The sequence below is a fragment of the Pseudophryne corroboree genome, chromosome 1, assembly GCF_028390025.1.
Source record: "Pseudophryne corroboree isolate aPseCor3 chromosome 1, aPseCor3.hap2, whole genome shotgun sequence".
NCBI lineage: Eukaryota > Metazoa > Chordata > Amphibia > Anura > Myobatrachidae > Pseudophryne > Pseudophryne corroboree.
The window spans coordinates 1,147,231,739-1,147,253,873 of record NC_086444.1 but is presented as its reverse complement, the minus strand read 5'-3'; the positions used below and the strand labels follow the sequence as shown (position 1 = coordinate 1,147,253,873).

Genomic DNA, 22,135 nt, shown 5'->3' with positions numbered 1-22,135 from the left:
TGAGGGTGAGGTGCTGTGTAATTTAATTGAAGCTGAAAAGTATGCAATAAAAACAATACTCACATGTGAGTGACCTGACACTGACTGGGCTCTGTCCACAGGCCATGATGGATAGAAGCAGCGAGAGGTGTCTGCAAAATGTTGGGGGGCCTCGGTAAGTAATTAGGGGCCTGGGTATACATTTACTATTAATATTACAGGTAAAGCCGCAAATTCCTACCTAAATGAGACATTTTCCTGCCCTCGCCTTGTGCTAGTAATGCATGTAGTACATGTAATCATGATGCTAGTGAGTACAGCATGGAGCCATAAGCTGCCCGTCACATAAATAAGAATTTACTTACCGATAATTCTATTTCTCATAGTCCGTAGTGGATGCTGGGACTCCTTAAGGACCATGGGGAATAGCGGCTCCGCAGGAGACTGGGCACAAAAGTAAAAGCTTGAACTAGCTGGTGTGCACTGGCTCCTCCCCCTATGACCCTCCTCCAAGCCTCAGTTAGGATACTGTGCCCGGACGAGCGTACATAATAAGGAAGGATATTGAATCCCGGGTAAGACTCATACCAGCCACACCAATCACACCGTACAACCTGTGATCTGAACCCAGTTAACAGTATGATAAACGAAGGAGCCTCTGAAAAGATGGCTCACAACAATAATAACCCGAATTTTGTAACAATAACTATATACAAGTATTGCAGACAATCCGCACTTGGGATGGGCGCCCAGCATCCACTACGGACTATGAGAAATAGAATTATCGGTAAGTAAATTCTTATTTTCTCTAACGTCCTAAGTGGATGCTGGGACTCCGTAAGGACCATGGGGATTATACCAAAGCTCCCAAACGGGCGGGAGAGTGCGGATGACTCTGCAGCACCGAATGAGAGAACTCCAGGTCCTCCTCAGCCAGGGTATCAAATTTGTAGAATTTAGCAAACGTGTTTGCCCCTGACCAAGTAGCTGCTCGGCAAAGTTGTAAAGCCGAGACCCCTCAGGCAGCCGCCCAAGATGAGCCCACCTTCCTTGTGGAATGGGCTTTTACAGATTTTGGCTGTGGCAGGCCTGCCACAGAATGTGCAAGCTGAATTGTACTACAAATCCAACGAGCAATCGTCTGCTTAGAAGCAGGAGCACCCAGCTTGTTGGGTGCATACAGGATAAACAGCGAGTCAGATTTCCTGACTCCAGCCGTCCTGGAAATATATATTTTCAGGGCCCTGACTACGTCCAGTAACTTGGAGTCCTCCAAGTCCCTAGTAGCCGCAGGCACCACAATAGGCTGGTTCACGTGAAACGCTGAAACCACCTTTGGGAGAAATTGAGGACGAGTCCTCAATTCTGCCCTATCCGTGTGAAAAATCAGGTAAGGGCTTTTATAAGATAAAGCCGCCAATTCTGAGACACGCCTGGCTGAAGCCAGGGCGAACAGCATTACCACCTTCCATGTGAGATATTTTAATTCCACAGTGGTGAGTGGTTCAAACCAATGTGATTTTAGGAACCCCAAAACCACATTGAGATCCCAAGGTGCCACCGGGGGCACAAAAGGAGGCTGTATATGCAGTACCCCTTTGACAAACGTCTGGACTTCAGGCACTGAAGCCAGTTCTTTTTGGAAGAAAATCGACAGGGCCGAAATTTGAACCTTAATGGACCCTAATTTTAGGCCCATAGACAGTCCTGTTTTCCAGGAAATGTAGGAAGCGACCCAGTTGAAATTCCTCTGTAGGGGCCTCTTTGGCCTCACACCACGCAACATATTTTCGCCAAATGCGGTGATAATGTTTCGCGGTTACATCCTTCCTGGCCTTTATCAGGGTAGGGATGACTTCTTCTGGAATGCCTTTTTCCTTCAGGATCCGGCGTTCAACCGCTATGCCGTCAAACGCAGCCGCGGTAAGTCTTGGAACAGACAAGGTCCCTGCTGGAGCAGGTCCTTTCTTAGAGGTAGAGGCCACGGGTCCTCCGTGAGCATCTCTTGAAGTTCCGGGTACCAAGTCCTTCTTGGCCAATCCGGAACCACGAGTATAGTTCTTACTCCTCTCCTTTTTATGATTCTCAGTACTTTTGGTATGAGAGGCAGAGGAGGGAACACATACACTGACTGGTACACCCATGGTGTTACCAGAGCGTCCACCGCTATTGCCTGAGGGTCCCTTGACCTGGCGCAATATCTGTCTAGTTTTTTGTTGAGACGGGACGCCATCATGTCCACCTTTGGTTTTTCCCAACGGTTTACCATCTCTTGGAAGACTTCTGGATGAAGTCCCCACTCCCCCGGGTGAAGGTCGTGTCTGCTGAGGAAGTCCGCTTCCCAGTTGTCCACTCCCGGAATGAACACTGCTGACAGTGCTATCACATGATTCTCCGCCCAGCGAAGAATCCTTGCAGCTTCTGCCATCGCCCTCCTGCTTCTCGTGCCGCCCTGTCTGTTTACGTGGGCGACTGACGTGATGTTGTCCGATTGGATCAATACCGCCTGACCCTGAAGCAGGGGTTTTGCTTGACTTAGGGCATTGTAAATGGCCCTTAGTTCCAGAATGTTTATATGAAGAGATGTTTCCATGCTTGACCACAAGCCCTGGAAATTTTTTCCCTGTGTGACTGCTCCCCAGCCTCTCAGGCTGGCATCTGTGGTCACCAGGATCCAATCCTGAATGCCGAATCTGCGGCCCTCTAGTAGATGAGCACTCTGCAGCCACCACAGAAGAGACACCCTTGTCCTTGGCGACAGGGTTATCCGCTGATGCATCTGAAGATGCGATCCGGACCATTTGTCCAGAAGATCCCACTGAAACGTTCTTGCATGGAATCTTCCGAATGGAATCGCTTCGTAAGAAGCCACCATTTTTCCCAGGACCCTCGTGCACTGATGCACTGACACCTGGCCTGGTTTTAGGAGATTCCTGACTAGCTCGGACAACTCCCTGGCCTTCTCCTCTGGGAGAAACACCTTTTTCTGGACTGTGTCCAGAATCATTCCTAGGAACAGGAGACGTGTCGTTGGAATCAGCTGCGATTTTGGAATATTTAGAATCCACCCGTGCTGACGTAACACTAACTGAGATAGTGCTACTCCGACTTCTAACTGTTCCCTGGACCTTGCCCTTATCAGGAGATCGTCCAAGTAAGGGATAATTAAAACGCCTTTTCTTCGAAGAAGAATCATCATTTCGGCCATTACCTTGGTAAAGACCCGAGGTGCCGTGGACAATCCAAACGGCAGCGTCTGAAACTGATAATGACAGTTTTGTACTACAAACCTGAGGTACCCTTGGTGAGAAGGGTAGATTGGGACGTGGAGATAAGCATCTTTGATGTCCAGAGACACCATATAGTCCCCTTCTTCCAGGTTTGCTATCACTGCTCTGAGTGACTCCATCTTGAATTTGAACCTCTTTATGTAAGTGTTCAAGGATTTTAGATTTAAAATTGGTCTCACCGAGCCGTCCGGCTTCGGTACCACAAACAGCGTGGAATAATGCCCCTTTCCCTGTTGTAGGAGAGGTACCTTGATTATCACCTGCTGGGAATACAGCTTGTGAATGGCTTCCAAAACTGCCTCCCTGTCGGAGGGAGACGTTGGTAGAGCAGACTTCAGGAACCGGCGAGGGGGAGACGTCTCGAATTCCAGTTTGTACCCCTGTGATACTACCTGCAGAATCCAGGGGTCCACTTGCGAGTGAGCCCACTGCGCGTTGAAATTTTTGAGACGGGCCCCCACCGTGTCCGAGTCTGCTTGTAAAGCCCCAGCGTCATGCTGAAGACTTGGCAGAAGCAGAGGAGGGCTTCTGCTCCTGGGAAGAGGCTGCCTGGTGCAGTCTTTTTCCTCTTCCTCTGCCCCGGGGCAGAAATAAGTGGCCTTTTGCCCGCCTGTACTTATGGGAACGAAAGGACTGAGTTTGAAAAGACGGTGTCTTTTTCTGCTGAGAGGTGACCTGGGGTAAAAAGGTGGACTTTCCGGCCGTTGCCGTGGCCACCAGGTCCGATAGACCGGCCCCAAATAACTCCTCCCCTTTAAACAGCAATACTTCCATATGTCGTTTGGAATCCGCATCCCCTGACCACTGTCGCGTCCATAACGCTCTTCTGGCAGAAATGGACATAGCACTCACTCTTGATGCCAGGGTGCAAATATCCCTCTGTGCATCACGCATATATAGTAATGCATCCTTCAAATGCTCTATAGTTAGTAATATACTGTCCCTATCCAGGGTATCAATATTTTCAGTCAGGGAATCCGACCACGCCACTGCAGCACTGCACATCCAGGCTGATGCGATTGCTGGTCGCAGTATAACACCAGTATGTGTGTATATACCCTTCAGGATATTTTCCAGCCTTCTATCCGCTGGTTCTTTGAGGGCGGCCGTATCAGGAGACGGTAACGCTACTTGTTTAGATAAACGTGTGAGCGCTTTATCTACTCTAGGGGGTGTTTCCCAACGCGCCCTAACCTCTGTCGGGAAAGGGTATAGTGCCAATAATTTATTAGAAATTAGCACTTTTTTATCGGGGGAAACCCACGCTTTATCACACACCTCATTTAATTCATCTGACTCAGGAAAAGCTACTGGTAGTTTTTTCACTCCCCACATAATACCCTTCTTTGTGGTACTTGTAGTGTCAGAAATGTTCAATGCCTCCTTCATTGCCGTGATCATGTAACGTGTGGCCCTACTGGACATTACGTTTGTCTCCTCACCGTCGACACTGGACTCAGTATCCGTGTCTGGGTCTGTGTCGACCCACTGAGGTAACAGGCGTTTTATCGCCCCTGGCGGTGTCTGAGACGCCTGGACAGGCACTAATTGATTTGTCGGCTGTCTCATGTCGTCAACAGTTTTTTGTAAAGTGCTGACATTGTCACGTAGTTCTTTAAATACAACCATCCAGTCAGGTGTCGACTCCCTAGGGGGTGACATCACTAATACAGGCAATTGCTCTGCTTCCACATCATTTTCCTCCTCATACATGTCGACACAATCGTACCGACACCCAGCACACACACAGGGAATGCTCTGATAGAGGACAGGACCCCACTAGCCCTTTGGGGAGGGAGAGTTTGCCAGCACACACCAGAGCGCTATATATATATATATATATATATAGGGATAACCTTATATAAGTGTTACTCCCTTTTATAGCTGCTGTTTATAATTTAGCTGCCAATAGTGCCCCCCCTCTCTCGTTTTTACCCTGATTCTGTAGGGACTGCAGGGGAGAGTCAGGGAGCCGTCCTTCCAGCGGAACTGTGAGGGAAAATGGCGCTTGTGTGCTGAGGAGATAGGCTCCGCCCCTTCACGACGGCCTTATCTCCCGCTTTTTTCTGGAAAACTGGCAGGGGTTAAATACATCCATATAGCCCAGGAGCTATATGTGATGTATTTCTTTTGCCATCCTAAGGTATTTCTGTTTTTATTGCGTCTCAGGGCGCTCCCCCCCAGCGCCCTGCACCCTCAGTGACCGGAGTGTGAAGTGTGCTGAGAGCAATGGCGCACAGCTGCAGTGCTGTGCGCTACCTTAGTTGAAGACAGGAACGTCTTCTGCCGCCGATTTCACCGGACCTCTTCGTTCTTCTGGCTCTGTAAGGGGGCCGGCGGCGCGGCTCCGGGACCCATCCAGGCTGAACCTGTGATCGTCCCTCTGGAGCTAATGTCCAGTAGCCTAAGAAACCCAATCCACTCTGCACGCAGGTGAGTTCGTTTCTTCTCCCCTTAGTCCCACGATGCAGTGAGCCTGTTGCCAGCAGGACTCACTGAAAATAAAAAAGCTAAAATAAACTTTTACTCTAAGCAGCTCAGGAGAGCCACCTAGCATGCACCCTTCTCGTTCGGGCACAAAAATCTAACTGAGGCTTGGAGAAGGGTCATAGGGGGAGGAGCCAGTGCACACCAGCTAGTTCAAGCTTTTACTTTTGTGCCCAGTCTCCTGCGGAGCCGCTATTCCCCATGGTCCTTACGGAGTCCCAGCATCCACTTAGGACGTTAGAGAAATAACTTTTACCTGTAATAATAAGAAAAGCAAATATTTACTATGCCCAAAACTAGGGATACCACATACCCAGCAGCTGAATACAGGTCAGTGCCCCCAGAACATACAGACTGTGTACTGGTAGATACAGGATACCGCATACCCAGCAGCTGAATACAGGTCAGTGCCCCCAGAACATACAGACTGTGTACTGGTAAATACAGGATACCCCATACCCAGCTACTGAATACAGGTCAGTGCCCCCAGACCATACAGACTGTGTACTGGTAAATACAGGATACCCCATACCCAGCAACTGAATACAGGTCAGTGCCCCCCAGACCCCATACCCAGCAGCTGAATACAGGTCAGTGCCCCCAGAACATACAGACTGTGTACTGGTAGATACAGGATACCCCATACCCAGCTCCTGAATACAGGTCAGTGCCCCCAGACCCCAGACCCAGCAGCTGAATACAGGTCAGTGCCCCCAGAACATACAGACTGTGTACTGGTAGATACAGGATACCCCATACCCAGCAGCTGAATACAGGTCAGTGCCCCCAGACCATACAGACTGTGTACTGGTAGATACAGGATACCCCATACCCAGCTACTGAATACAGGTCAGTGCCCCCAGACCATAAAGACTGTGTACTGGTAGATACAGGATACCCCATACCCAGCTACTGAATACAGGTCAGTGCCCCCCAGAACATAAAGACTGTGTACTGGTAGATACAGGATACCCCATACCCAGCTACTGAATACAGGTCAGTGCCCCCATACCCAGCTACTAAATACAGGTCAGTGCCCCCCCAGACCATACAGACTGTGTACTGGTAGATACAGGATACCCCATACCCAGCTACTGAATACAGGTCAGTGCCCCCAGACCCCATACCCAGCTACTGAATACAGGTCAGTGCCCCCCAGACCATACAGACTGTGTACTGGTAGATACAGGATACCCCATACCCAGCTACTGAATACAGGTCAGTGCCCCCAGACCATAAAGACTGTGTACTGGTAGATACAGGATACCCCATACCCAGCTACTGAATACAGGTCAGTGCCCCCAGACCATACAGACTGTGTACTGGTAAATACAGGATACCCCATACCCAGCAACTGAATACAGGTCAGTGCCCCCCAGACCCCATACCCAGCAGCTGAATACAGGTCAGTGCCCCCAGAACATACAGACTGTGTACTGGTAGATACAGGATACCCCATACCCAGCTCCTGAATACAGGTCAGTGCCCCCAGACCCCAGACCCAGCAGCTGAATACAGGTCAGTGCCCCCAGAACATACAGACTGTGTACTGGTAGATACAGGATACCCCATACCCAGCAGCTGAATACAGGTCAGTGCCCCCAGACCATACAGACTGTGTACTGGTAGATACAGGATACCCCATACCCAGCTACTGAATACAGGTCAGTGCCCCCAGACCATAAAGACTGTGTACTGGTAGATACAGGATACCCCATACCCAGCTACTGAATACAGGTCAGTGCCCCCCAGAACATAAAGACTGTGTACTGGTAGATACAGGATACCCCATACCCAGCTACTGAATACAGGTCAGTGCCCCCATACCCAGCTACTAAATACAGGTCAGTGCCCCCCCAGACCATACAGACTGTGTACTGGTAGATACAGGATACCCCATACCCAGCTACTGAATACAGGTCAGTGCCCCCAGACCCCATACCCAGCTACTGAATACAGGTCAGTGCCCCCCAGACCATACAGACTGTGTACTGGTAGATACAGGATACCCCATACCCAGCTACTGAATACAGGTCAGTGCCCCCAGACCATAAAGACTGTGTACTGGTAGATACAGGATACCCCATACCCAGCTACTGAATACAGGTCAGTGCCCCCAGACCATACAGACTGTGTACTGGTAGATACAGGATACCCCATACCCAGCTACTGAATACAGGTCAGTGCCCCCAGACCCCATACCCAGCTACTAAATACAGGTCAGTGCCCCCCCAGACCATACAGACTGTGTACTGGTAGATACAGGATACCCCATACCCAGCTACTGAATACAGGTCAGTGCCCCCAGACCATACAGACTGTGTAGTGTCAGATATCTCGTGTAATAATACCCAGAAAAGCAGGTTTTCCTTTATTGGAGTCCCAGCAGCCACCACCATCCCTGTGTAACAGCCCCAGTGAGTGCAGCAGTGTGACTGGATGCTGCTCCCAGCCTGCACAGCCCCCACCACCCCCTCCTCAGGCTCTACCTGTAGCTGCCAACATAGCCCCCTCCTCAGTGTACTCCTGCCGCCCCTAACCCCAGCTCTGCACCCCGTCCCCGCAGGCTATCCTGGTGCCCTGGTCTGCTCTACTCTACTTGTAGCTGCCAGCACTGCTCCCTTCTCGCTGTACTCATGACGCCCCGCACTGCTCCCTTGTCCCGCTGTGCCGGGCCGGTCACCCAGATATATCCCTATACTTAGATGTCATCTCGTCTTACCCGTCTCTTCCTGCACACTCGCTCTCAGCAGCAGTACCGGTACGTGCAGCGCCCCCTTCCTCCTGTCCCTCCCGCTGCTGCCAGCCCCGACCCTCCCTTCAATCCATTATTCGCCTCCTCCGCCCCCGCCAGCAGCATCACTGACTGACTTCCCTGTCCCGCTGCAGCCAGACCCATACTCCTGCTCACAGCACATCTTCCTCTCACTCCACACAGCCACCTACAGTATGAGTGTTATATATCTGCTATCTACAGCTATGTGCACCTCTGTGTACATACACAGTCACCTATATATGTAATATTATATCTGCTATCTACAGCTACGTGCATCCAGTGTCATACTGGGACATGAAGGGCCCTCCGGGTAATGCAGTGGTAGGGGCCCATGTTTAGGGGTATGGTCAGTATCCAGAGGGGGTGTGGCCAGCTGCTACATTGGTTTGCCTAACCATTAGTGAGTGCATGGGCTGGGCCCCTTGACAAATATATAAATACTGCTAGTGCGTGCATGATAAATATTGGCAATGCACTGTAGAGAATACACCATAGTCCTGTACAGTATAAGGTAACATATGTATAATTCAAGGACACAGTCTGGATCCTGATCACTAGAGGAGAGGCCCCAGGTAGTGGGCCCACCCGTGGTTACCCCTGTGGGATAATCCACACCTGCGTTCCTCTCTATATACACACACAGTCTCCTATATGCATACCTCCCAACTGTCCCGATTTTCGCGGGACAGTCCCGTTTTTTGGGGTCTGTCTCGCTGTCCCTCCCGTGGGCCGCAGTGTCCCGCGGTGGGGGGGGGGCAGTTGGGAGGCTCCTGATCACTTGCTGCTCTGCTCAGTACAGAGCAGCGGAGAATAGACGCTGTAACAGCGTCTATTCCAGTGAGTGAGAGGGACTGGGGGCATGGCCAGCGGCTCACAGATAGCTGGCCGTGCCCCCACTGTAACAAAATTTGGAGGCGTTGCTCGCGATCACGTCACCCACACGAAGCCACGACCCCTTTCCATTGGACCACACCCCTTTTCGGCACCTGAACTGTGAAGAGTCCCTCCTTACAACACCAGAATGTTGGGAGGGGATGCGGTCAACATCCCGCTGGACGGGATCCCGGCGGTCGAAATACCGACGCCGGAATCCCGACCGCCACAATCCCGACATATTCTCCCTCCGTGGGTGTCCACGACACCCATAGAGGGAGAATATAATAGTGTGCCGAGCGTAGCGAGCCCGCAAGGGGCTGCGTTCTGCTCGCCACCCCTGTCGGGATTGTGTGGTCGGGATTCCGGCGTCGGTATTTCGACCGCCGGGATCCCGTCCAGCGGCATTACGTACTGATCCCGTTGGGAGGTATGTATATGTTATATTATATATCTGCTATCTACAGCTATGTGTACCTCTGTATACACACACAGTCACCTATATACAGTATGTTATATACAGTATCTGATATCTACAGCTATGTGCGCCTCTATGTACACACACACACACCTATATATGTTATATTATATATCTGCTATCTACAGCTATGTGCACCTCTATATACACACACACACCTATATATGTTATATTATATATCTGATATCTACAGCTATGTGCACCTCTATATACACACACACACACCTATATATGTTATATTATATATCTGCTATCTACAGCTATGTGCACCTCTATATACACACACACACCTATATATGTTATATTATATATCTGATATCTACAGCTATGTGCACCTCTATGTACACACACACACACCTATATATGTTATATTATATATCTGCTATCTACAGCTATGTGCACCTCTGTATACACACACAGTCACCTATATATGTTATATTCCATAGACAAAACCCTTACGGTTTCACATGTCCTATTAAGGCTTCTTACACATGACCTGGCATTTCAGAAACCTATTGTAAAGGCCCATACACACTTGCCGATAAAATGAGCGACGTCGCTCATTTTCCGCCTCCCTGAGCGACATTGCTCATTTTATTGGCAAGTGTGTATGCCACCAGCGACGACCGATGCGTGGCCCCGCGGGTCGGCAATGATCGTCGCTGTCAGCAGTGCATGCATGCAGGATCTGGACTGTCGTCCAGGACCTGCATGCACGGCTGGCGGAGGCGTGACGTCACTGAGCGATATGAGCGGTCATATCTGTCAAAGTCAGAAAAATGTCTTAATGCACACTGCCATATTTGCACCGCACACTGGTCCGTGCTGCGCGTGCGTACGCTCTCCCGTGGAAGCGCATACTCGCAATAGCGTGCACTCGCACGCGCAGTATGCGCATTTACGGTAGAGTTTATGTGATCGTAGCGTGCGACTCATTCGTTACAGATGTTCACAATTAATGTAGTTTATAGATCATGGTCCCTTTGATAGATTCTGTAAGTTTGGTTAAAGTACAATGTCCCAGAGCTGAGGAATCCCTCCTTATATCGTACGAAGGGTCTAACAGGAATCATACAGCAGTGTTTGGTACCCATCGGAAGAGTATTTAATTAGCAATATTCCGGTGTTGGTTTGGAGCGTATTAATCGCTCGTGCGAATAGTTATGGACATAAGAAGTTTATGTCCATTTCTATTAATTACACATACTCAGGTATGCGGCGGGAAACCCAGTTTCCCACCCACCTGAGCTGTTGGAAATCGTCACAGCCCACCTGTATGAATCACCCTATGACCTTTTGTTATGATACAGGGCCGAATTCCTTCGGCCAATGGACAATGGGATTGTAGGACCAGGAGATTGCATTGTGTGTGGGGCATAAATAGGCAGGCCGACCACATCCAGCTCTCACTCTCTCATCAACGGTTATCTGCTGATAATCGGGAGCTGGATATCGAGGCGCAGGCGATCATACCCTTTGTGCGTAAGTTCTCTCCATAATCATTGTCTTTCTGCGAGCCAATATCTCTCTCTCTCTCTCTCTCTCTATCTCTCTCTCTCCTCTTTTCTCTTAAATACTTCATAGTAGTATTGTATTGTATTGCATTTAGGTCAGTGTAGTATTGTCTTTTTGTATTTATTGTTTAGTTCTGTGGTTAGGAAGTCTCTGTTATATTGTAGTGTATCATATGTACTGTTATCCCCTTTTACAAGTATATTAGACATAATACAGTTAATAGGCCTTGGAAACCTAAACCAGTATCAGTGTATTTACTATAGTGTTAAGTGTTCACTTGAGCGTCGGTGACGCTCAAACAGCTTTGTAGGTAGTCAGGTTACACAAGGTTGCATTTACACCCTGTACTCACATTAAGGTATTCTGTGTGTTTCATCGGTATAAGGTTTAATATCAAGGTATAGTGTTGTGAGCGTCTGCACCGCTGGTGACCTCCTCGTGGTCTCTAGCGTATGCTACGTTACAGCGAATCTTTCCCCTAGACATAACCAATAACGTGTCCTGTGATCACTGGGCCGTGAGCGAACGTGACGCTTGAGCGTCTCGCCTACGGCTGAGCGATCGTTACGCAAATAGCGTATCATTACGGTATTTCTTAAGTAAACAGCGTACAGTGTTCTTAGCTTCATAAGGGTTGTTTATACGACAAAGGAATTTAGCATTGTCAATTGCGGGCTCGTCCGGTCCTTTTCACATCTGCACTAGGTAGATCAGCAGACATTATCCCCCAGCAAAGGGTGGGAGGTTGTCTCGCAGTTGCTGACGGGATAAGCGTCTGCTTCGCTTAGGTAAAGAGTGCTGAAGGAATCCGGTAACCGGAAGTAAGAACAAAACGCTTGTGTCTTTTAAAACTGTTTATTTTTCTTTTGTCTTGCGTACGCATACATTTATCTGCATTTCTTTTTCAAATTTCGTATATCACTATTCCTGTTTGCCAAATTTTATAGTTGATAGAAAGAGCAAAAAAGAGATTTGCTGTTATTTAATAGTAGAGGTAATAGTTAAAGTATAGAACAACACACGATTTGTCTAGGAGATAAGGCAGTCAGTGTGGATTGCGGTAGATGATCAGGGATCATCTACATTGATAAAATATATATTGTGTTACGGTGGATCCTTTGCATTGCGTACACGTGTCACTAACAAAGACTAGCGTACGCAATCCGAAAGGCAGGACGCACGCAGCGTACATTACGCAACGTAGCGTCTGGTTACGCCCACGTAGCCCAAGTCACGAAAAGTTGAATTAGCGCAAAGCGATAATTAGCGCAAAAGCGATAAGTAACGCACAGCGGTAGATAACGCGAAGCGGTAAATAACGCAAATCTATTTTTGGAAAAATCTGAAATTTAGTTTAACAGATCCTGCTCCTAATTGGTAACACTCTTGGCCTGAAGACAATTTCTGCGCAGAAATAGACATAGAAACAAAGTGTACATGTGTTGAGTGAGTGTGTTTTGTATACAAAAGTTTATATAACTTTAAGGTGGAACCAAAAGGAAAGCCGGGTACTCGTCAAGGGACATACGTGTAAGTGACATATACGGTGGCCAGGGAGGCATCCCTGGTTAAATAATATTTGAGCATTAGAGTATAGCGGACCATAAGGTAACAAGACCAGGAGGTCATAAGGAACAAGACCAGGAGGTCGTAAGGTAAAAGGTCCGCTATAAAAGTCCAGTGGCACAACGCCTGGGGTGTTGGTGCAGAACCCATATAGGCCATAAGCTCTTGCTGAAGGAATCGCGGCCGGAAACATCGATTCCATTGGTCTTTCAGTACATGACAAGTAGTGCTCGTGTACTGAACGATTGGACCGCACGTAATTGTGTGCAGTAGTTAGTAATCTGACCTAATACCATTAGAGTAAAGTGGTCACAAACGCTATTTGTACATTCTGACGTGATTTGTGTAATTTTTTATTTTTGGAAGGGAAGTTCGCTGGTCACTCAGGAACTATCTAACAACCCCACCTTTACTGGAAAGAGTAAGTGTCCTGCGGGTAACCCTCATATGTTCCAGTAAACTGAAGGTTCCATAGGGGCCCTGTATCGAGTACGCCAGCACCACGTCGGTGTGATCAGGTCGTATTGGTCGAGGTGGGCGAGTGAGTGGGGTACTCGGTAAACCGCCACCGCCGGCCTACTGTGGAGTAATTTGGTTGTCTGAAAAGGCTTGCTGAAAACCTTGATACAGAGATCCAAGGAGGACTAAGCAACACCTGCAGACTATGGGGGCCAGTTGCTCAGGTAGGGGGCGATCAACCCTGGTTCAGGTTGATTCTGTGAACCGACCAGTTGGGTCGGCACGATATGTAATGTGTGAAAAATATGGAATTCACACCGAATCTTTATGTGATGAATGGGAGAGAATGACTGTACAAGACAGGGACAAGTTCCCAAGAATAGGTAGCTTCAGTCCAGAGGTGTTACAAAATTTAAGGAGGAGGATATGTCTCGTAAAATCAGCAAAGAGACGAATTCAGCATCATGATTATTTACAGTTATGGCACCAGGAAGGTGAGATACAGAGAGGTTTGGCTCTGGCGGCGGGATCTGGGGCAGTCAGGAAGTTGATTGCCACAGCTCCTCCTCCACCATACATTGCAGGAGAGAAGTTGATTGCGGAGAGAAACGCACTGGGTTGTAAAACACAAACTCTTAGTAACACTGTAAACGTTAATGATGTTAACCAAATAACTCATGCAAGTATTAACCCGTGCAAGATGTACCCTGTTTTGAACCTTCCTCAGGAGTGTGATCAAGAAGACGATTCAGCAACAATTTCAGCTCTCTCTCTTGCAGCCACCATAGCAGAGACCACAGTAGGCACAGCGACACCCACGAGATTAGTGAAAGCCCCTAGCGGAGGGATAGGTGAGGTCGTGTCAACGGGTAAGTACGGCACCATGCACTACACTGAAACAATTGTACCACAACAAGCTGTAGAATCTACACAGGAAGAGGCTGTTAGAATTGCTCCTGTAAGGGTAATAGCAGTTCCCAATGGAAAAACAGATGTGTCTGGAGCCACTCCCATAAGGAACATTGCCATGTACACTCCATTTTCCAGAATGGAATTAAGAACAATAGTGTCCGAATTTCCTGACCCCAGGAAGGATTTAGTTGCTAGCCAAAAATACATCAGGGATTTAGGTAACACGGTAGAACCCAACAACAAGGATTGGCAGATACTGCTAAGAGCTTGTTTACCTTCCAATGTTGATGCAACTCAGTTTTTAGCTGATTGTGCATTGGATAAAGATGTACCGCTTACAGACGTGTACAACAAGGATAATGTAAAAAGGATAAATTTACAGCTAAAAGAGTATTTCCCTGCCGTTGTTAAATGGAATAAAATATTTTCCATTAAGCAAAAGGAGTCCGAAACGGCAACAGAATATTTTCACCGGGCACTATTAGAAATGGCAAAGTACACTGGTATAGAGGACATTAAGACCAACCCAAACCATCGAGAAGTAGCAGTATCTGTACTGATGGATGGTTTGAAAGAAACATTAAAAGCTAGGGTACAGACCACGCAGCCATGTTGGCGAGGTCTGTCAGTGTCCACCTTGAGAGAGGCTGCTATTGATCACGACAGAAATATCACTAGGCACAGGGAGTCGCAAAGTGATAAGTTGATGTCCGTAAGTATACAGGCGCTGACCACAAGGCAGCCTGCGTATGTACCACCGAATCCTGTGGGTAAGGCAAGTGTAATAACATGTTTTTCTTGTAACAAACCAGGACACTTTGCACGAGACTGTAGAGTAAGAAATGTACAAAGATCTTTTCAACCCCCTAGACAACAACACAACACACGACATTGGGAGCAGGGTCCACAGAGGCGGAGTTTTGAGCCACATACAGGGGAAACAAAAAGATATCCCCCAAACAGAGATTGGCATGCCTCTGGTAGTTCCCAACTAACTCCCTCACAAGTAGTTGCTGCCAGCGGGATTCAGGGAGGTCAGCATACCCAATAGGGGTGTGGCCATACCTGTAATCTGCAACCAGTTAAATTGATTGCCAGTCTTGGAAGCGAACCAGAGATTGCAATCAATGTAGCTGGTAAAACTTTAAACTTTCTTGTAGACACAGGGGCGGCCAAGTCAGTGATAAATTCGACAGTGGGCATGAGAACCACTGGTAGGACAATTCCAGCCATGGGAGTAACAGGAGTAGTCCAGCACTACCCTGTTAGCAAACCAGCCGAGATTACAATAGGGCCTTTGCATACCAAGCATTCCTTTTTGCTGGCTGCATCTGCACCAACTAATCTCCTGGGTAGAGACTTACTATGTAAAATGGGTTGCGTCATTTATTGTACTCCTGAAGGTGTATTCTTGGACATCCCTGAGAATCACGCTCAGGAAGTACGAGACATGTTAGACTCCCCATCAAAATTAATGTCACATTCCATTATGACAAATAGGAATCCATCCCAAGTAGAAGAGATGACATCTCAGATACCAGAGTCGCTTTGGACAAAAGATGGACAGGACACTGGATTAATGGCAAATGTAGCTCCAGTAGTTGTACAAGTAAAAGATGGTAGGATAGCTCCAAAAATCCCACAGTATCCTCTGAAGCCAGAGGTGGAGTTAGGAGTTTTCCCGGTAATAGAGCGCTTGCTACAACAGGGCATTCTAGTAAGAACGTCCAGCACAGCAAATAGTCCCATCTTCCCTGTTAAAAAGAGTGGGGGGAGGGGTTACAGGCTAGTGCAGGATCTAAGGGGGATTAACAAAATAGTTGAGAGTCAGTTCCCCGTAGTGCCTAATCCAGCTGTCATCCTAATGCAAATTCCTCCCACTGCCAAATTTTTCACTGTTATTGACCTCTGCTCCGCTTTCTTTTCGGTACCTCTGCACCCTGACAGCCAATATTTGTTTGCATTCACATACAGAGGAGTCCAATACACGTGGACTCGGTTACCCCAAGGTTTCATAGATAGTCCAAGTATATTTTCTCAGGCTTTGCATGATTGTTTACAGTCTTTCCAACCGGAAAGTGGATCAGTGTTGATACAGTACGTGGATGATCTACTACTGTGTTCTGATTCATTGGAGGCATCCCTGAAGGATACGAAACAGCTCCTGTTTCATCTTTCAGACACAGGTCACAAGGTCTCCAAAGACAAGTTGCAATTATGCCAAGCTAAGGTAAAATACTTGGGACACTGTCTAACACAAGGACTGAGACACCTGACCGCTGATAGAATCCAAGCCATTAGAGACATGACACTGCCACAAACCCAGCAACAGATCAGGACGTTTTTAGGAATGTGTGGGTATTGCCGTAATTGGATCCCAGGGTTTTCCATATTGGCGCTACCTTTGCAGGAAATGGTCTCTTCAAACAAACCTGATCGGATTTCGCATACAGACGAATCCAAAACAGCATTTGAGAGACTCAAACAGTGCCTAACGCAGGCACCAGCACTAGGTATGCCAGACTATGGGAAACCCTTTGAACTATACGGAACAGAAAGTGCTGGGTGCGCAGCAGGTGTACTAACACAAAAACACGGTGATGCCAGCAGGCCAATTGCATACTACAGCGCTCAGCTAGACACGGTAGCGCGATCCCTCCCCACATGCTTGCGTAGCGTTGCGGCGATAGCATTGCTAGTGACGAAAAGCGAAGATGTCGTGCTAGGCCACAACCTCACAATCCATACACCGCATGCGGTATCTGCCTTATTGAATTCTGCCCAAACCAGACACGTCTCATCAGCAAGGTTTACAAGATGGGAATTGGCATTAATGGCCCCAGTAAACATCACCATAAGGAGATGCAGCGCATTAAACCCTGCAACATTTCTCCCAGGTGTGCCTGGACAGGCACAAAGGGTGGGAGGTGAGAGTGATGGGGAAGGAGGATTTAATGCAAAGGAAGATGCACATGATTGTATGGAATATTTGACCCAAAATTTTACCGCAAGGCCTGACATCAGTGACAATCCACTAGAAAATGCAGAACTCACGTTCTACACGGACGGTAGTTGTCACAGACAGTCAGACTCGGGAGACTTGTGTACTGGATACGCAGTCGTAGATGACCAAGACACCATAGAAGCGGAACCGCTAGGCCCACCTCACTCAGCCCAGGTTGCTGAACTGGTCGCCCTAACCAGAGCATGTGAATTGGCTAAGGGTAAGTCTGCCAATATCTACACCGATTCTAGATACGCGTTCGGGGTAGTCCATGATTTCGGAGCGCTATGGCGTCTCAGAAATTTCATGACGGCAGCTGGTACACCGATAGCGCATGCAGCTCACATAAAAAGGCTTCTAACAGCGATACAGGAACCCGACAGAGTGGCTGTTATCAAATGTAAAGCACATACATATAGTCAAGACCCAGTATCCCTTGGTAACAGCCGAGCAGACGAAGCTGCAAAGCTTGCAGCTGCTACCCCCATACGGACAGACACCACACAACTGATGGTATTTAATACCATCAACACACAAAAGTTGTGTGAAATGCAGAATTTGTGTTCCACTCAGGAGAAGGCAGTCTGGAAGGCAAAGGGATATGGCCAGGAGTCCTCAGGGCTCTGGACGGATGGACATGGTAAACCAGTGGCCCCCAGGGCATACCTTCCGTGTCTGGCTGAAGCAGCTCACGGGCTGACTCATCTAGGCAAGGAGGGGATGTGCAAATTGGTAAGAGCATACTGGTGCGCCCCAGGATTCTCCTCTCATGCTAGTAAAAGAGCAATGTCATGCCTTACCTGTCTGAGAAAGAATATTGGAAAAGCAATACCAACAGAACCATCCCATATCCCACCTGCCGGCGGCCCTTTCCAAGTAATACAAATTGACTTCATTCAATTACCCCCATGTAGAAATTTGAAATATGTACTTGTTTGTATAGATGTTTTCTCGAATTGGGTCGAGGCTTTTCCAGCAGCTACAAATACCGCTATGTTTACAGCTAAGAAAATTGTGCAGGAATTTGTATGTAGATATGGTATCCCTAGAATCATTGAAAGTGATAGGGGTACCCATTTTACAGGTGATGTCTTTCAAGGAATGTGTAAGTTGATGGGAATTGATAGTAAGCTGCACACTCCGTACCGTCCACAGGCGAGTGCGAAGGTCGAAAGAGTGAACAGCACTATTAAAAATAAATTGAGTAAAGTAATGGCAGAGACAGGATTGACGTGGCCAGAAGCTTTACCCATTGTTTTGTATAGCATCAGAACCACTCCCAGGTCCCCTCTTAATCTGTCTCCTTTTGAAATTCTGTTTGGTCGACAACCGCATGTCATAATTAACCCTCAGGATGATTTGAAATGTAACAATGAAGTAACTGTAAAGTACTTAATTAATATGAGTAAGCAGTTGAGGAATCAAAATGATAATCTGAAGTTGGTGATTCCTGATTTACCAGATAGTAATTGTCATGACATTGAACCTGGGGATTATGTAATGATACGAAATTTTCTACGCTCAGGTTGTCTTATTGATAGATGGGAAGGACCATACCAGGTCTTATTGACTAGCACCACAGCATTGAAGGTTGCTGAGAGAGAGACTTGGGTCCATTCATCCCACTGCAAGAAGGTTGCTGATCCAGAGAAGTCCCGTGATAAGGAACAGACGGTAGAGGTTGTATCACTAGAGTGTCTGTTCCAGGAGGACTGAGGCGGCACCTGAGCCTTGAAGACCGAAAGCAGCTGTCGACTCCCCTCTCCCTTTTATTGTTTTCTCCACTTCCCATCCCCTCTCCCTTAAAATTTCTTTTTCCCCCTTCTCATTCTTCTCTATTTCCTCCTCAAAGATGGACTTGCCCCAAGAGACTGTGATCCGGATTTTGATGTTAACCATGATGTTGACCAGAGCAGTCTGTTCCGGCGAGAGTACCATAGAGGTCGAAAGAGGTTCTGGAATGGGTTCCGATTATGATGATGGAGGCGTAGTTTTCCAAGATCAACCAAACCAACAAGCAAAGGCGAGTATCAGAAAACGATCCGATAGAAGAAATTGTGATGGATTGTTAGCTGAGGAAAATTGTATCTGTAGGCTATGTGATAATCTGGTTGAAGATGGATGCATAAAGAAATGCCAATCTAGTTTTAATATCCATATGGACCGGCATCCATTGAGTGACTATCACTCTCTAGTGGGTAACGTGTTGAACCAAACAGATTGTTGGGTATGCTCTCAAGTACCTCAGGGTCACAGCAAATCAGGGCTAGTACCATTTCCTTTAACGCTAGGGGAGGTACTTGAGCTAAGTGGTGGGAGACCGGTGGACCGGAGGTTTAACATCTCCAGCCCTCCTAGTTTGAAGCTCCACCAATACCATGTGGATAGGTCCCTCATATGTTTTAACATCTCCAATCCCAGAAAACCGGGAAATTGGGAAGTGTCATGGAGCAACCTTACCATGACCTTTTCACACAGAGCAGATAGAATGCCTACAGATACAGAGCTCGTACGCCACATAGCCAGTAGAGGAAAATCTTTCCGGTATCGATATACCTTAGGAAATAGGATTACTAGAGTTGGAGAGGTATCACCAGGATACTGTGCACATATCGTACAAACCGATACGTGCATTAGGCAGATGGAAGAATTAGGGTCAGGAGATTTCACCTGGAAGGTTTGTAACATGGTCATGTCCTTCTCCGTCCCCTATGTTCTCCCCGATGATGCATATTTCATATGTGGGAGAAAGGCGTACAAGTGGCTTGCCCCAAACTCTGAAGGATTGTGTTATATTGGAAAAGTATTGCCTGAAGTGATGACTGTTACACATGACAAAATGAAGGACATACACCGTGGTGCCCAAGCTCCTTATACTCACACTCATTACGAACACCGAGTTAAAAGACAACTGTCAGAAAGATTAGAGCATCCGGCCTCTGATCTTATCCATGAATCCACCGGGATTCAGGTTCTGGTAGCGTTAGATTTCACTCGCACCGCTCGAGGTGTGATGAATTATAAATACATTTCCGCACTCGCCAATTTGTTAGATAATATCACTGAAATGTATGATGACACGTTTAGATACACTGGAAGAGAACTTCAAGCTTATAAAACAGAACTAGTTCAGCATAGGATGGTTCTTAATTATCTTACAGCAGTAACAGGCGGATATTGTGTTACATTGGCAACACAGTACGGCATAAAGTGTTGCACGTATATCACAAATAGCACCGAGGATCCGGTAGAGGTCATAGACCAAAAGATGGACGATATTCTGCAATTAAAGTGGGAATTTCGTCGAAAACACAATCTCACCCTTGCTGCTGTAGGTAATGAGCTGACTGGTTGGGTGTCATGGTTGAACCCGCGAAATTGGTTCTCCGGTTTAGGAGACTGGGCTCAAGGAGTCATAATGGATGTTGGAAAGTTTCTCCTATGTATTTTGGGTGTCGTTATATCTATTGGATTGATATTTAGATGCGGGCAGGCTTTAATGAGGTGCAAACAAAGTACAAAAGTGATGAGCTTAAGGAGTGAGGAAACTGTAATTAACCTGGATTTGATTTATGACCCAATGCTAGAAACCATGACGTAATGATGTAATGAGTATACGGTCCGTCTTTCACCCATTTCTATGTTTTCCTCCGAGGTACAAAGACTCACGTAGACGAAGGATTTGATGAGCCAAGGGGCCGACAACGGAAAGATGGAAAGAAGAAGAGCAGACGACCTGATATACAAGATTTTGATGGACAATGCCATGGGTACCCCAGTTTCCCTAGGAACTTTAAAATCACGCTAGCCCAACATTTTTTGTAAATCCATGGACGTTGTTTGCTTTACTCACGATTTATGAGCAAAAGCACAAAGAAGAAGACTCCAATCAACCGACACCAATCAAGACCTCAATCGACGAACGTACATTAACCTGACATAGAATATCATTGCATTTTCCATAAGTGTTCTTTATCTTCATCTCTGCAACCCTCAGGTAATAACACACATAGTCGATAGGGAATACAGGCACAGATAGCAGCAACCACATACCCCCCCAATTCATGTATCATCAACTAAAATGTGCATCCCCATTGTGTTACAACCACAGCCGAAATGAGCTCGGTAGAGTTTGACAGCCCATCCACAGACCTGTACCACAGGATAAGAAGGAATTCAAATGTATACTTCGCAATACCTCGAAGCTTGATTTACCACACGTACGGCACGATGATACATGACCCTCCAAACATGGACTCATACACACATGCTTCTACTTTCTCACTAGGTCATACCCTCTTCACACCTACTCCATTCTTCTTCCTTTCCCCACCATGGAAATCAATTAACCCCTGACTTACATTTTTCTCCTTAAATATTTTGTGGCAGTTATTATTGACTGCCAAAGGGTGGACTGTCAAAGTCAGAAAAATGTCTTAATGCACACTGCCATATTTGCACCGCACACTGGTCCGTGCTGCGCGTGCGTACGCTCTCCCGTGGAAGCGCATACTCGCAATAGCGTGCACTCGCACGCGCAGTATGCGCATTTACGGTAGAGTTTATGTGATCGTAGCGTGCGACTCATTCGTTACAGATGTTCACAATTAATGTAGTTTATAGATCATGGTCCCTTTGATAGATTCTGTAAGTTTGGTTAAAGTACAATGTCCCAGAGCTGAGGAATCCCTCCTTATATCGTACGAAGGGTCTAACAGGAATCATACAGCAGTGTTTGGTACCCATCGGAAGAGTATTTAATTAGCAATATTCCGGTGTTGGTTTGGAGCGTATTA

General features: G+C 47.3%; 1 protein-coding gene across 3 annotated transcripts in view; it reads right to left on the bottom strand.

Moving 5' to 3' along the window:
* MFSD10 (major facilitator superfamily domain containing 10) overlaps positions 1-8,564 on the bottom strand; it is a 112,677-nt gene extending 104,113 nt beyond the window's left edge. Inside the window, exons 1-2 of one of the 3 annotated variants that reach the window (XM_063924400.1) lie at positions 8,479-8,559; positions 64-131 (exon numbers count right to left, since the gene is read on the bottom strand). The gene's annotated coding sequence lies outside the window, so the exon portion shown is untranslated. Of the gene's footprint in view, positions 1-63; positions 132-220; positions 323-8,478 lie in introns of those variants that run through there. The other 2 variants (XM_063924409.1, XM_063924418.1) reach the window with 2 other exon arrangements.
* Between the last annotated feature and the right edge of the window lie 13,571 nt (positions 8,565-22,135).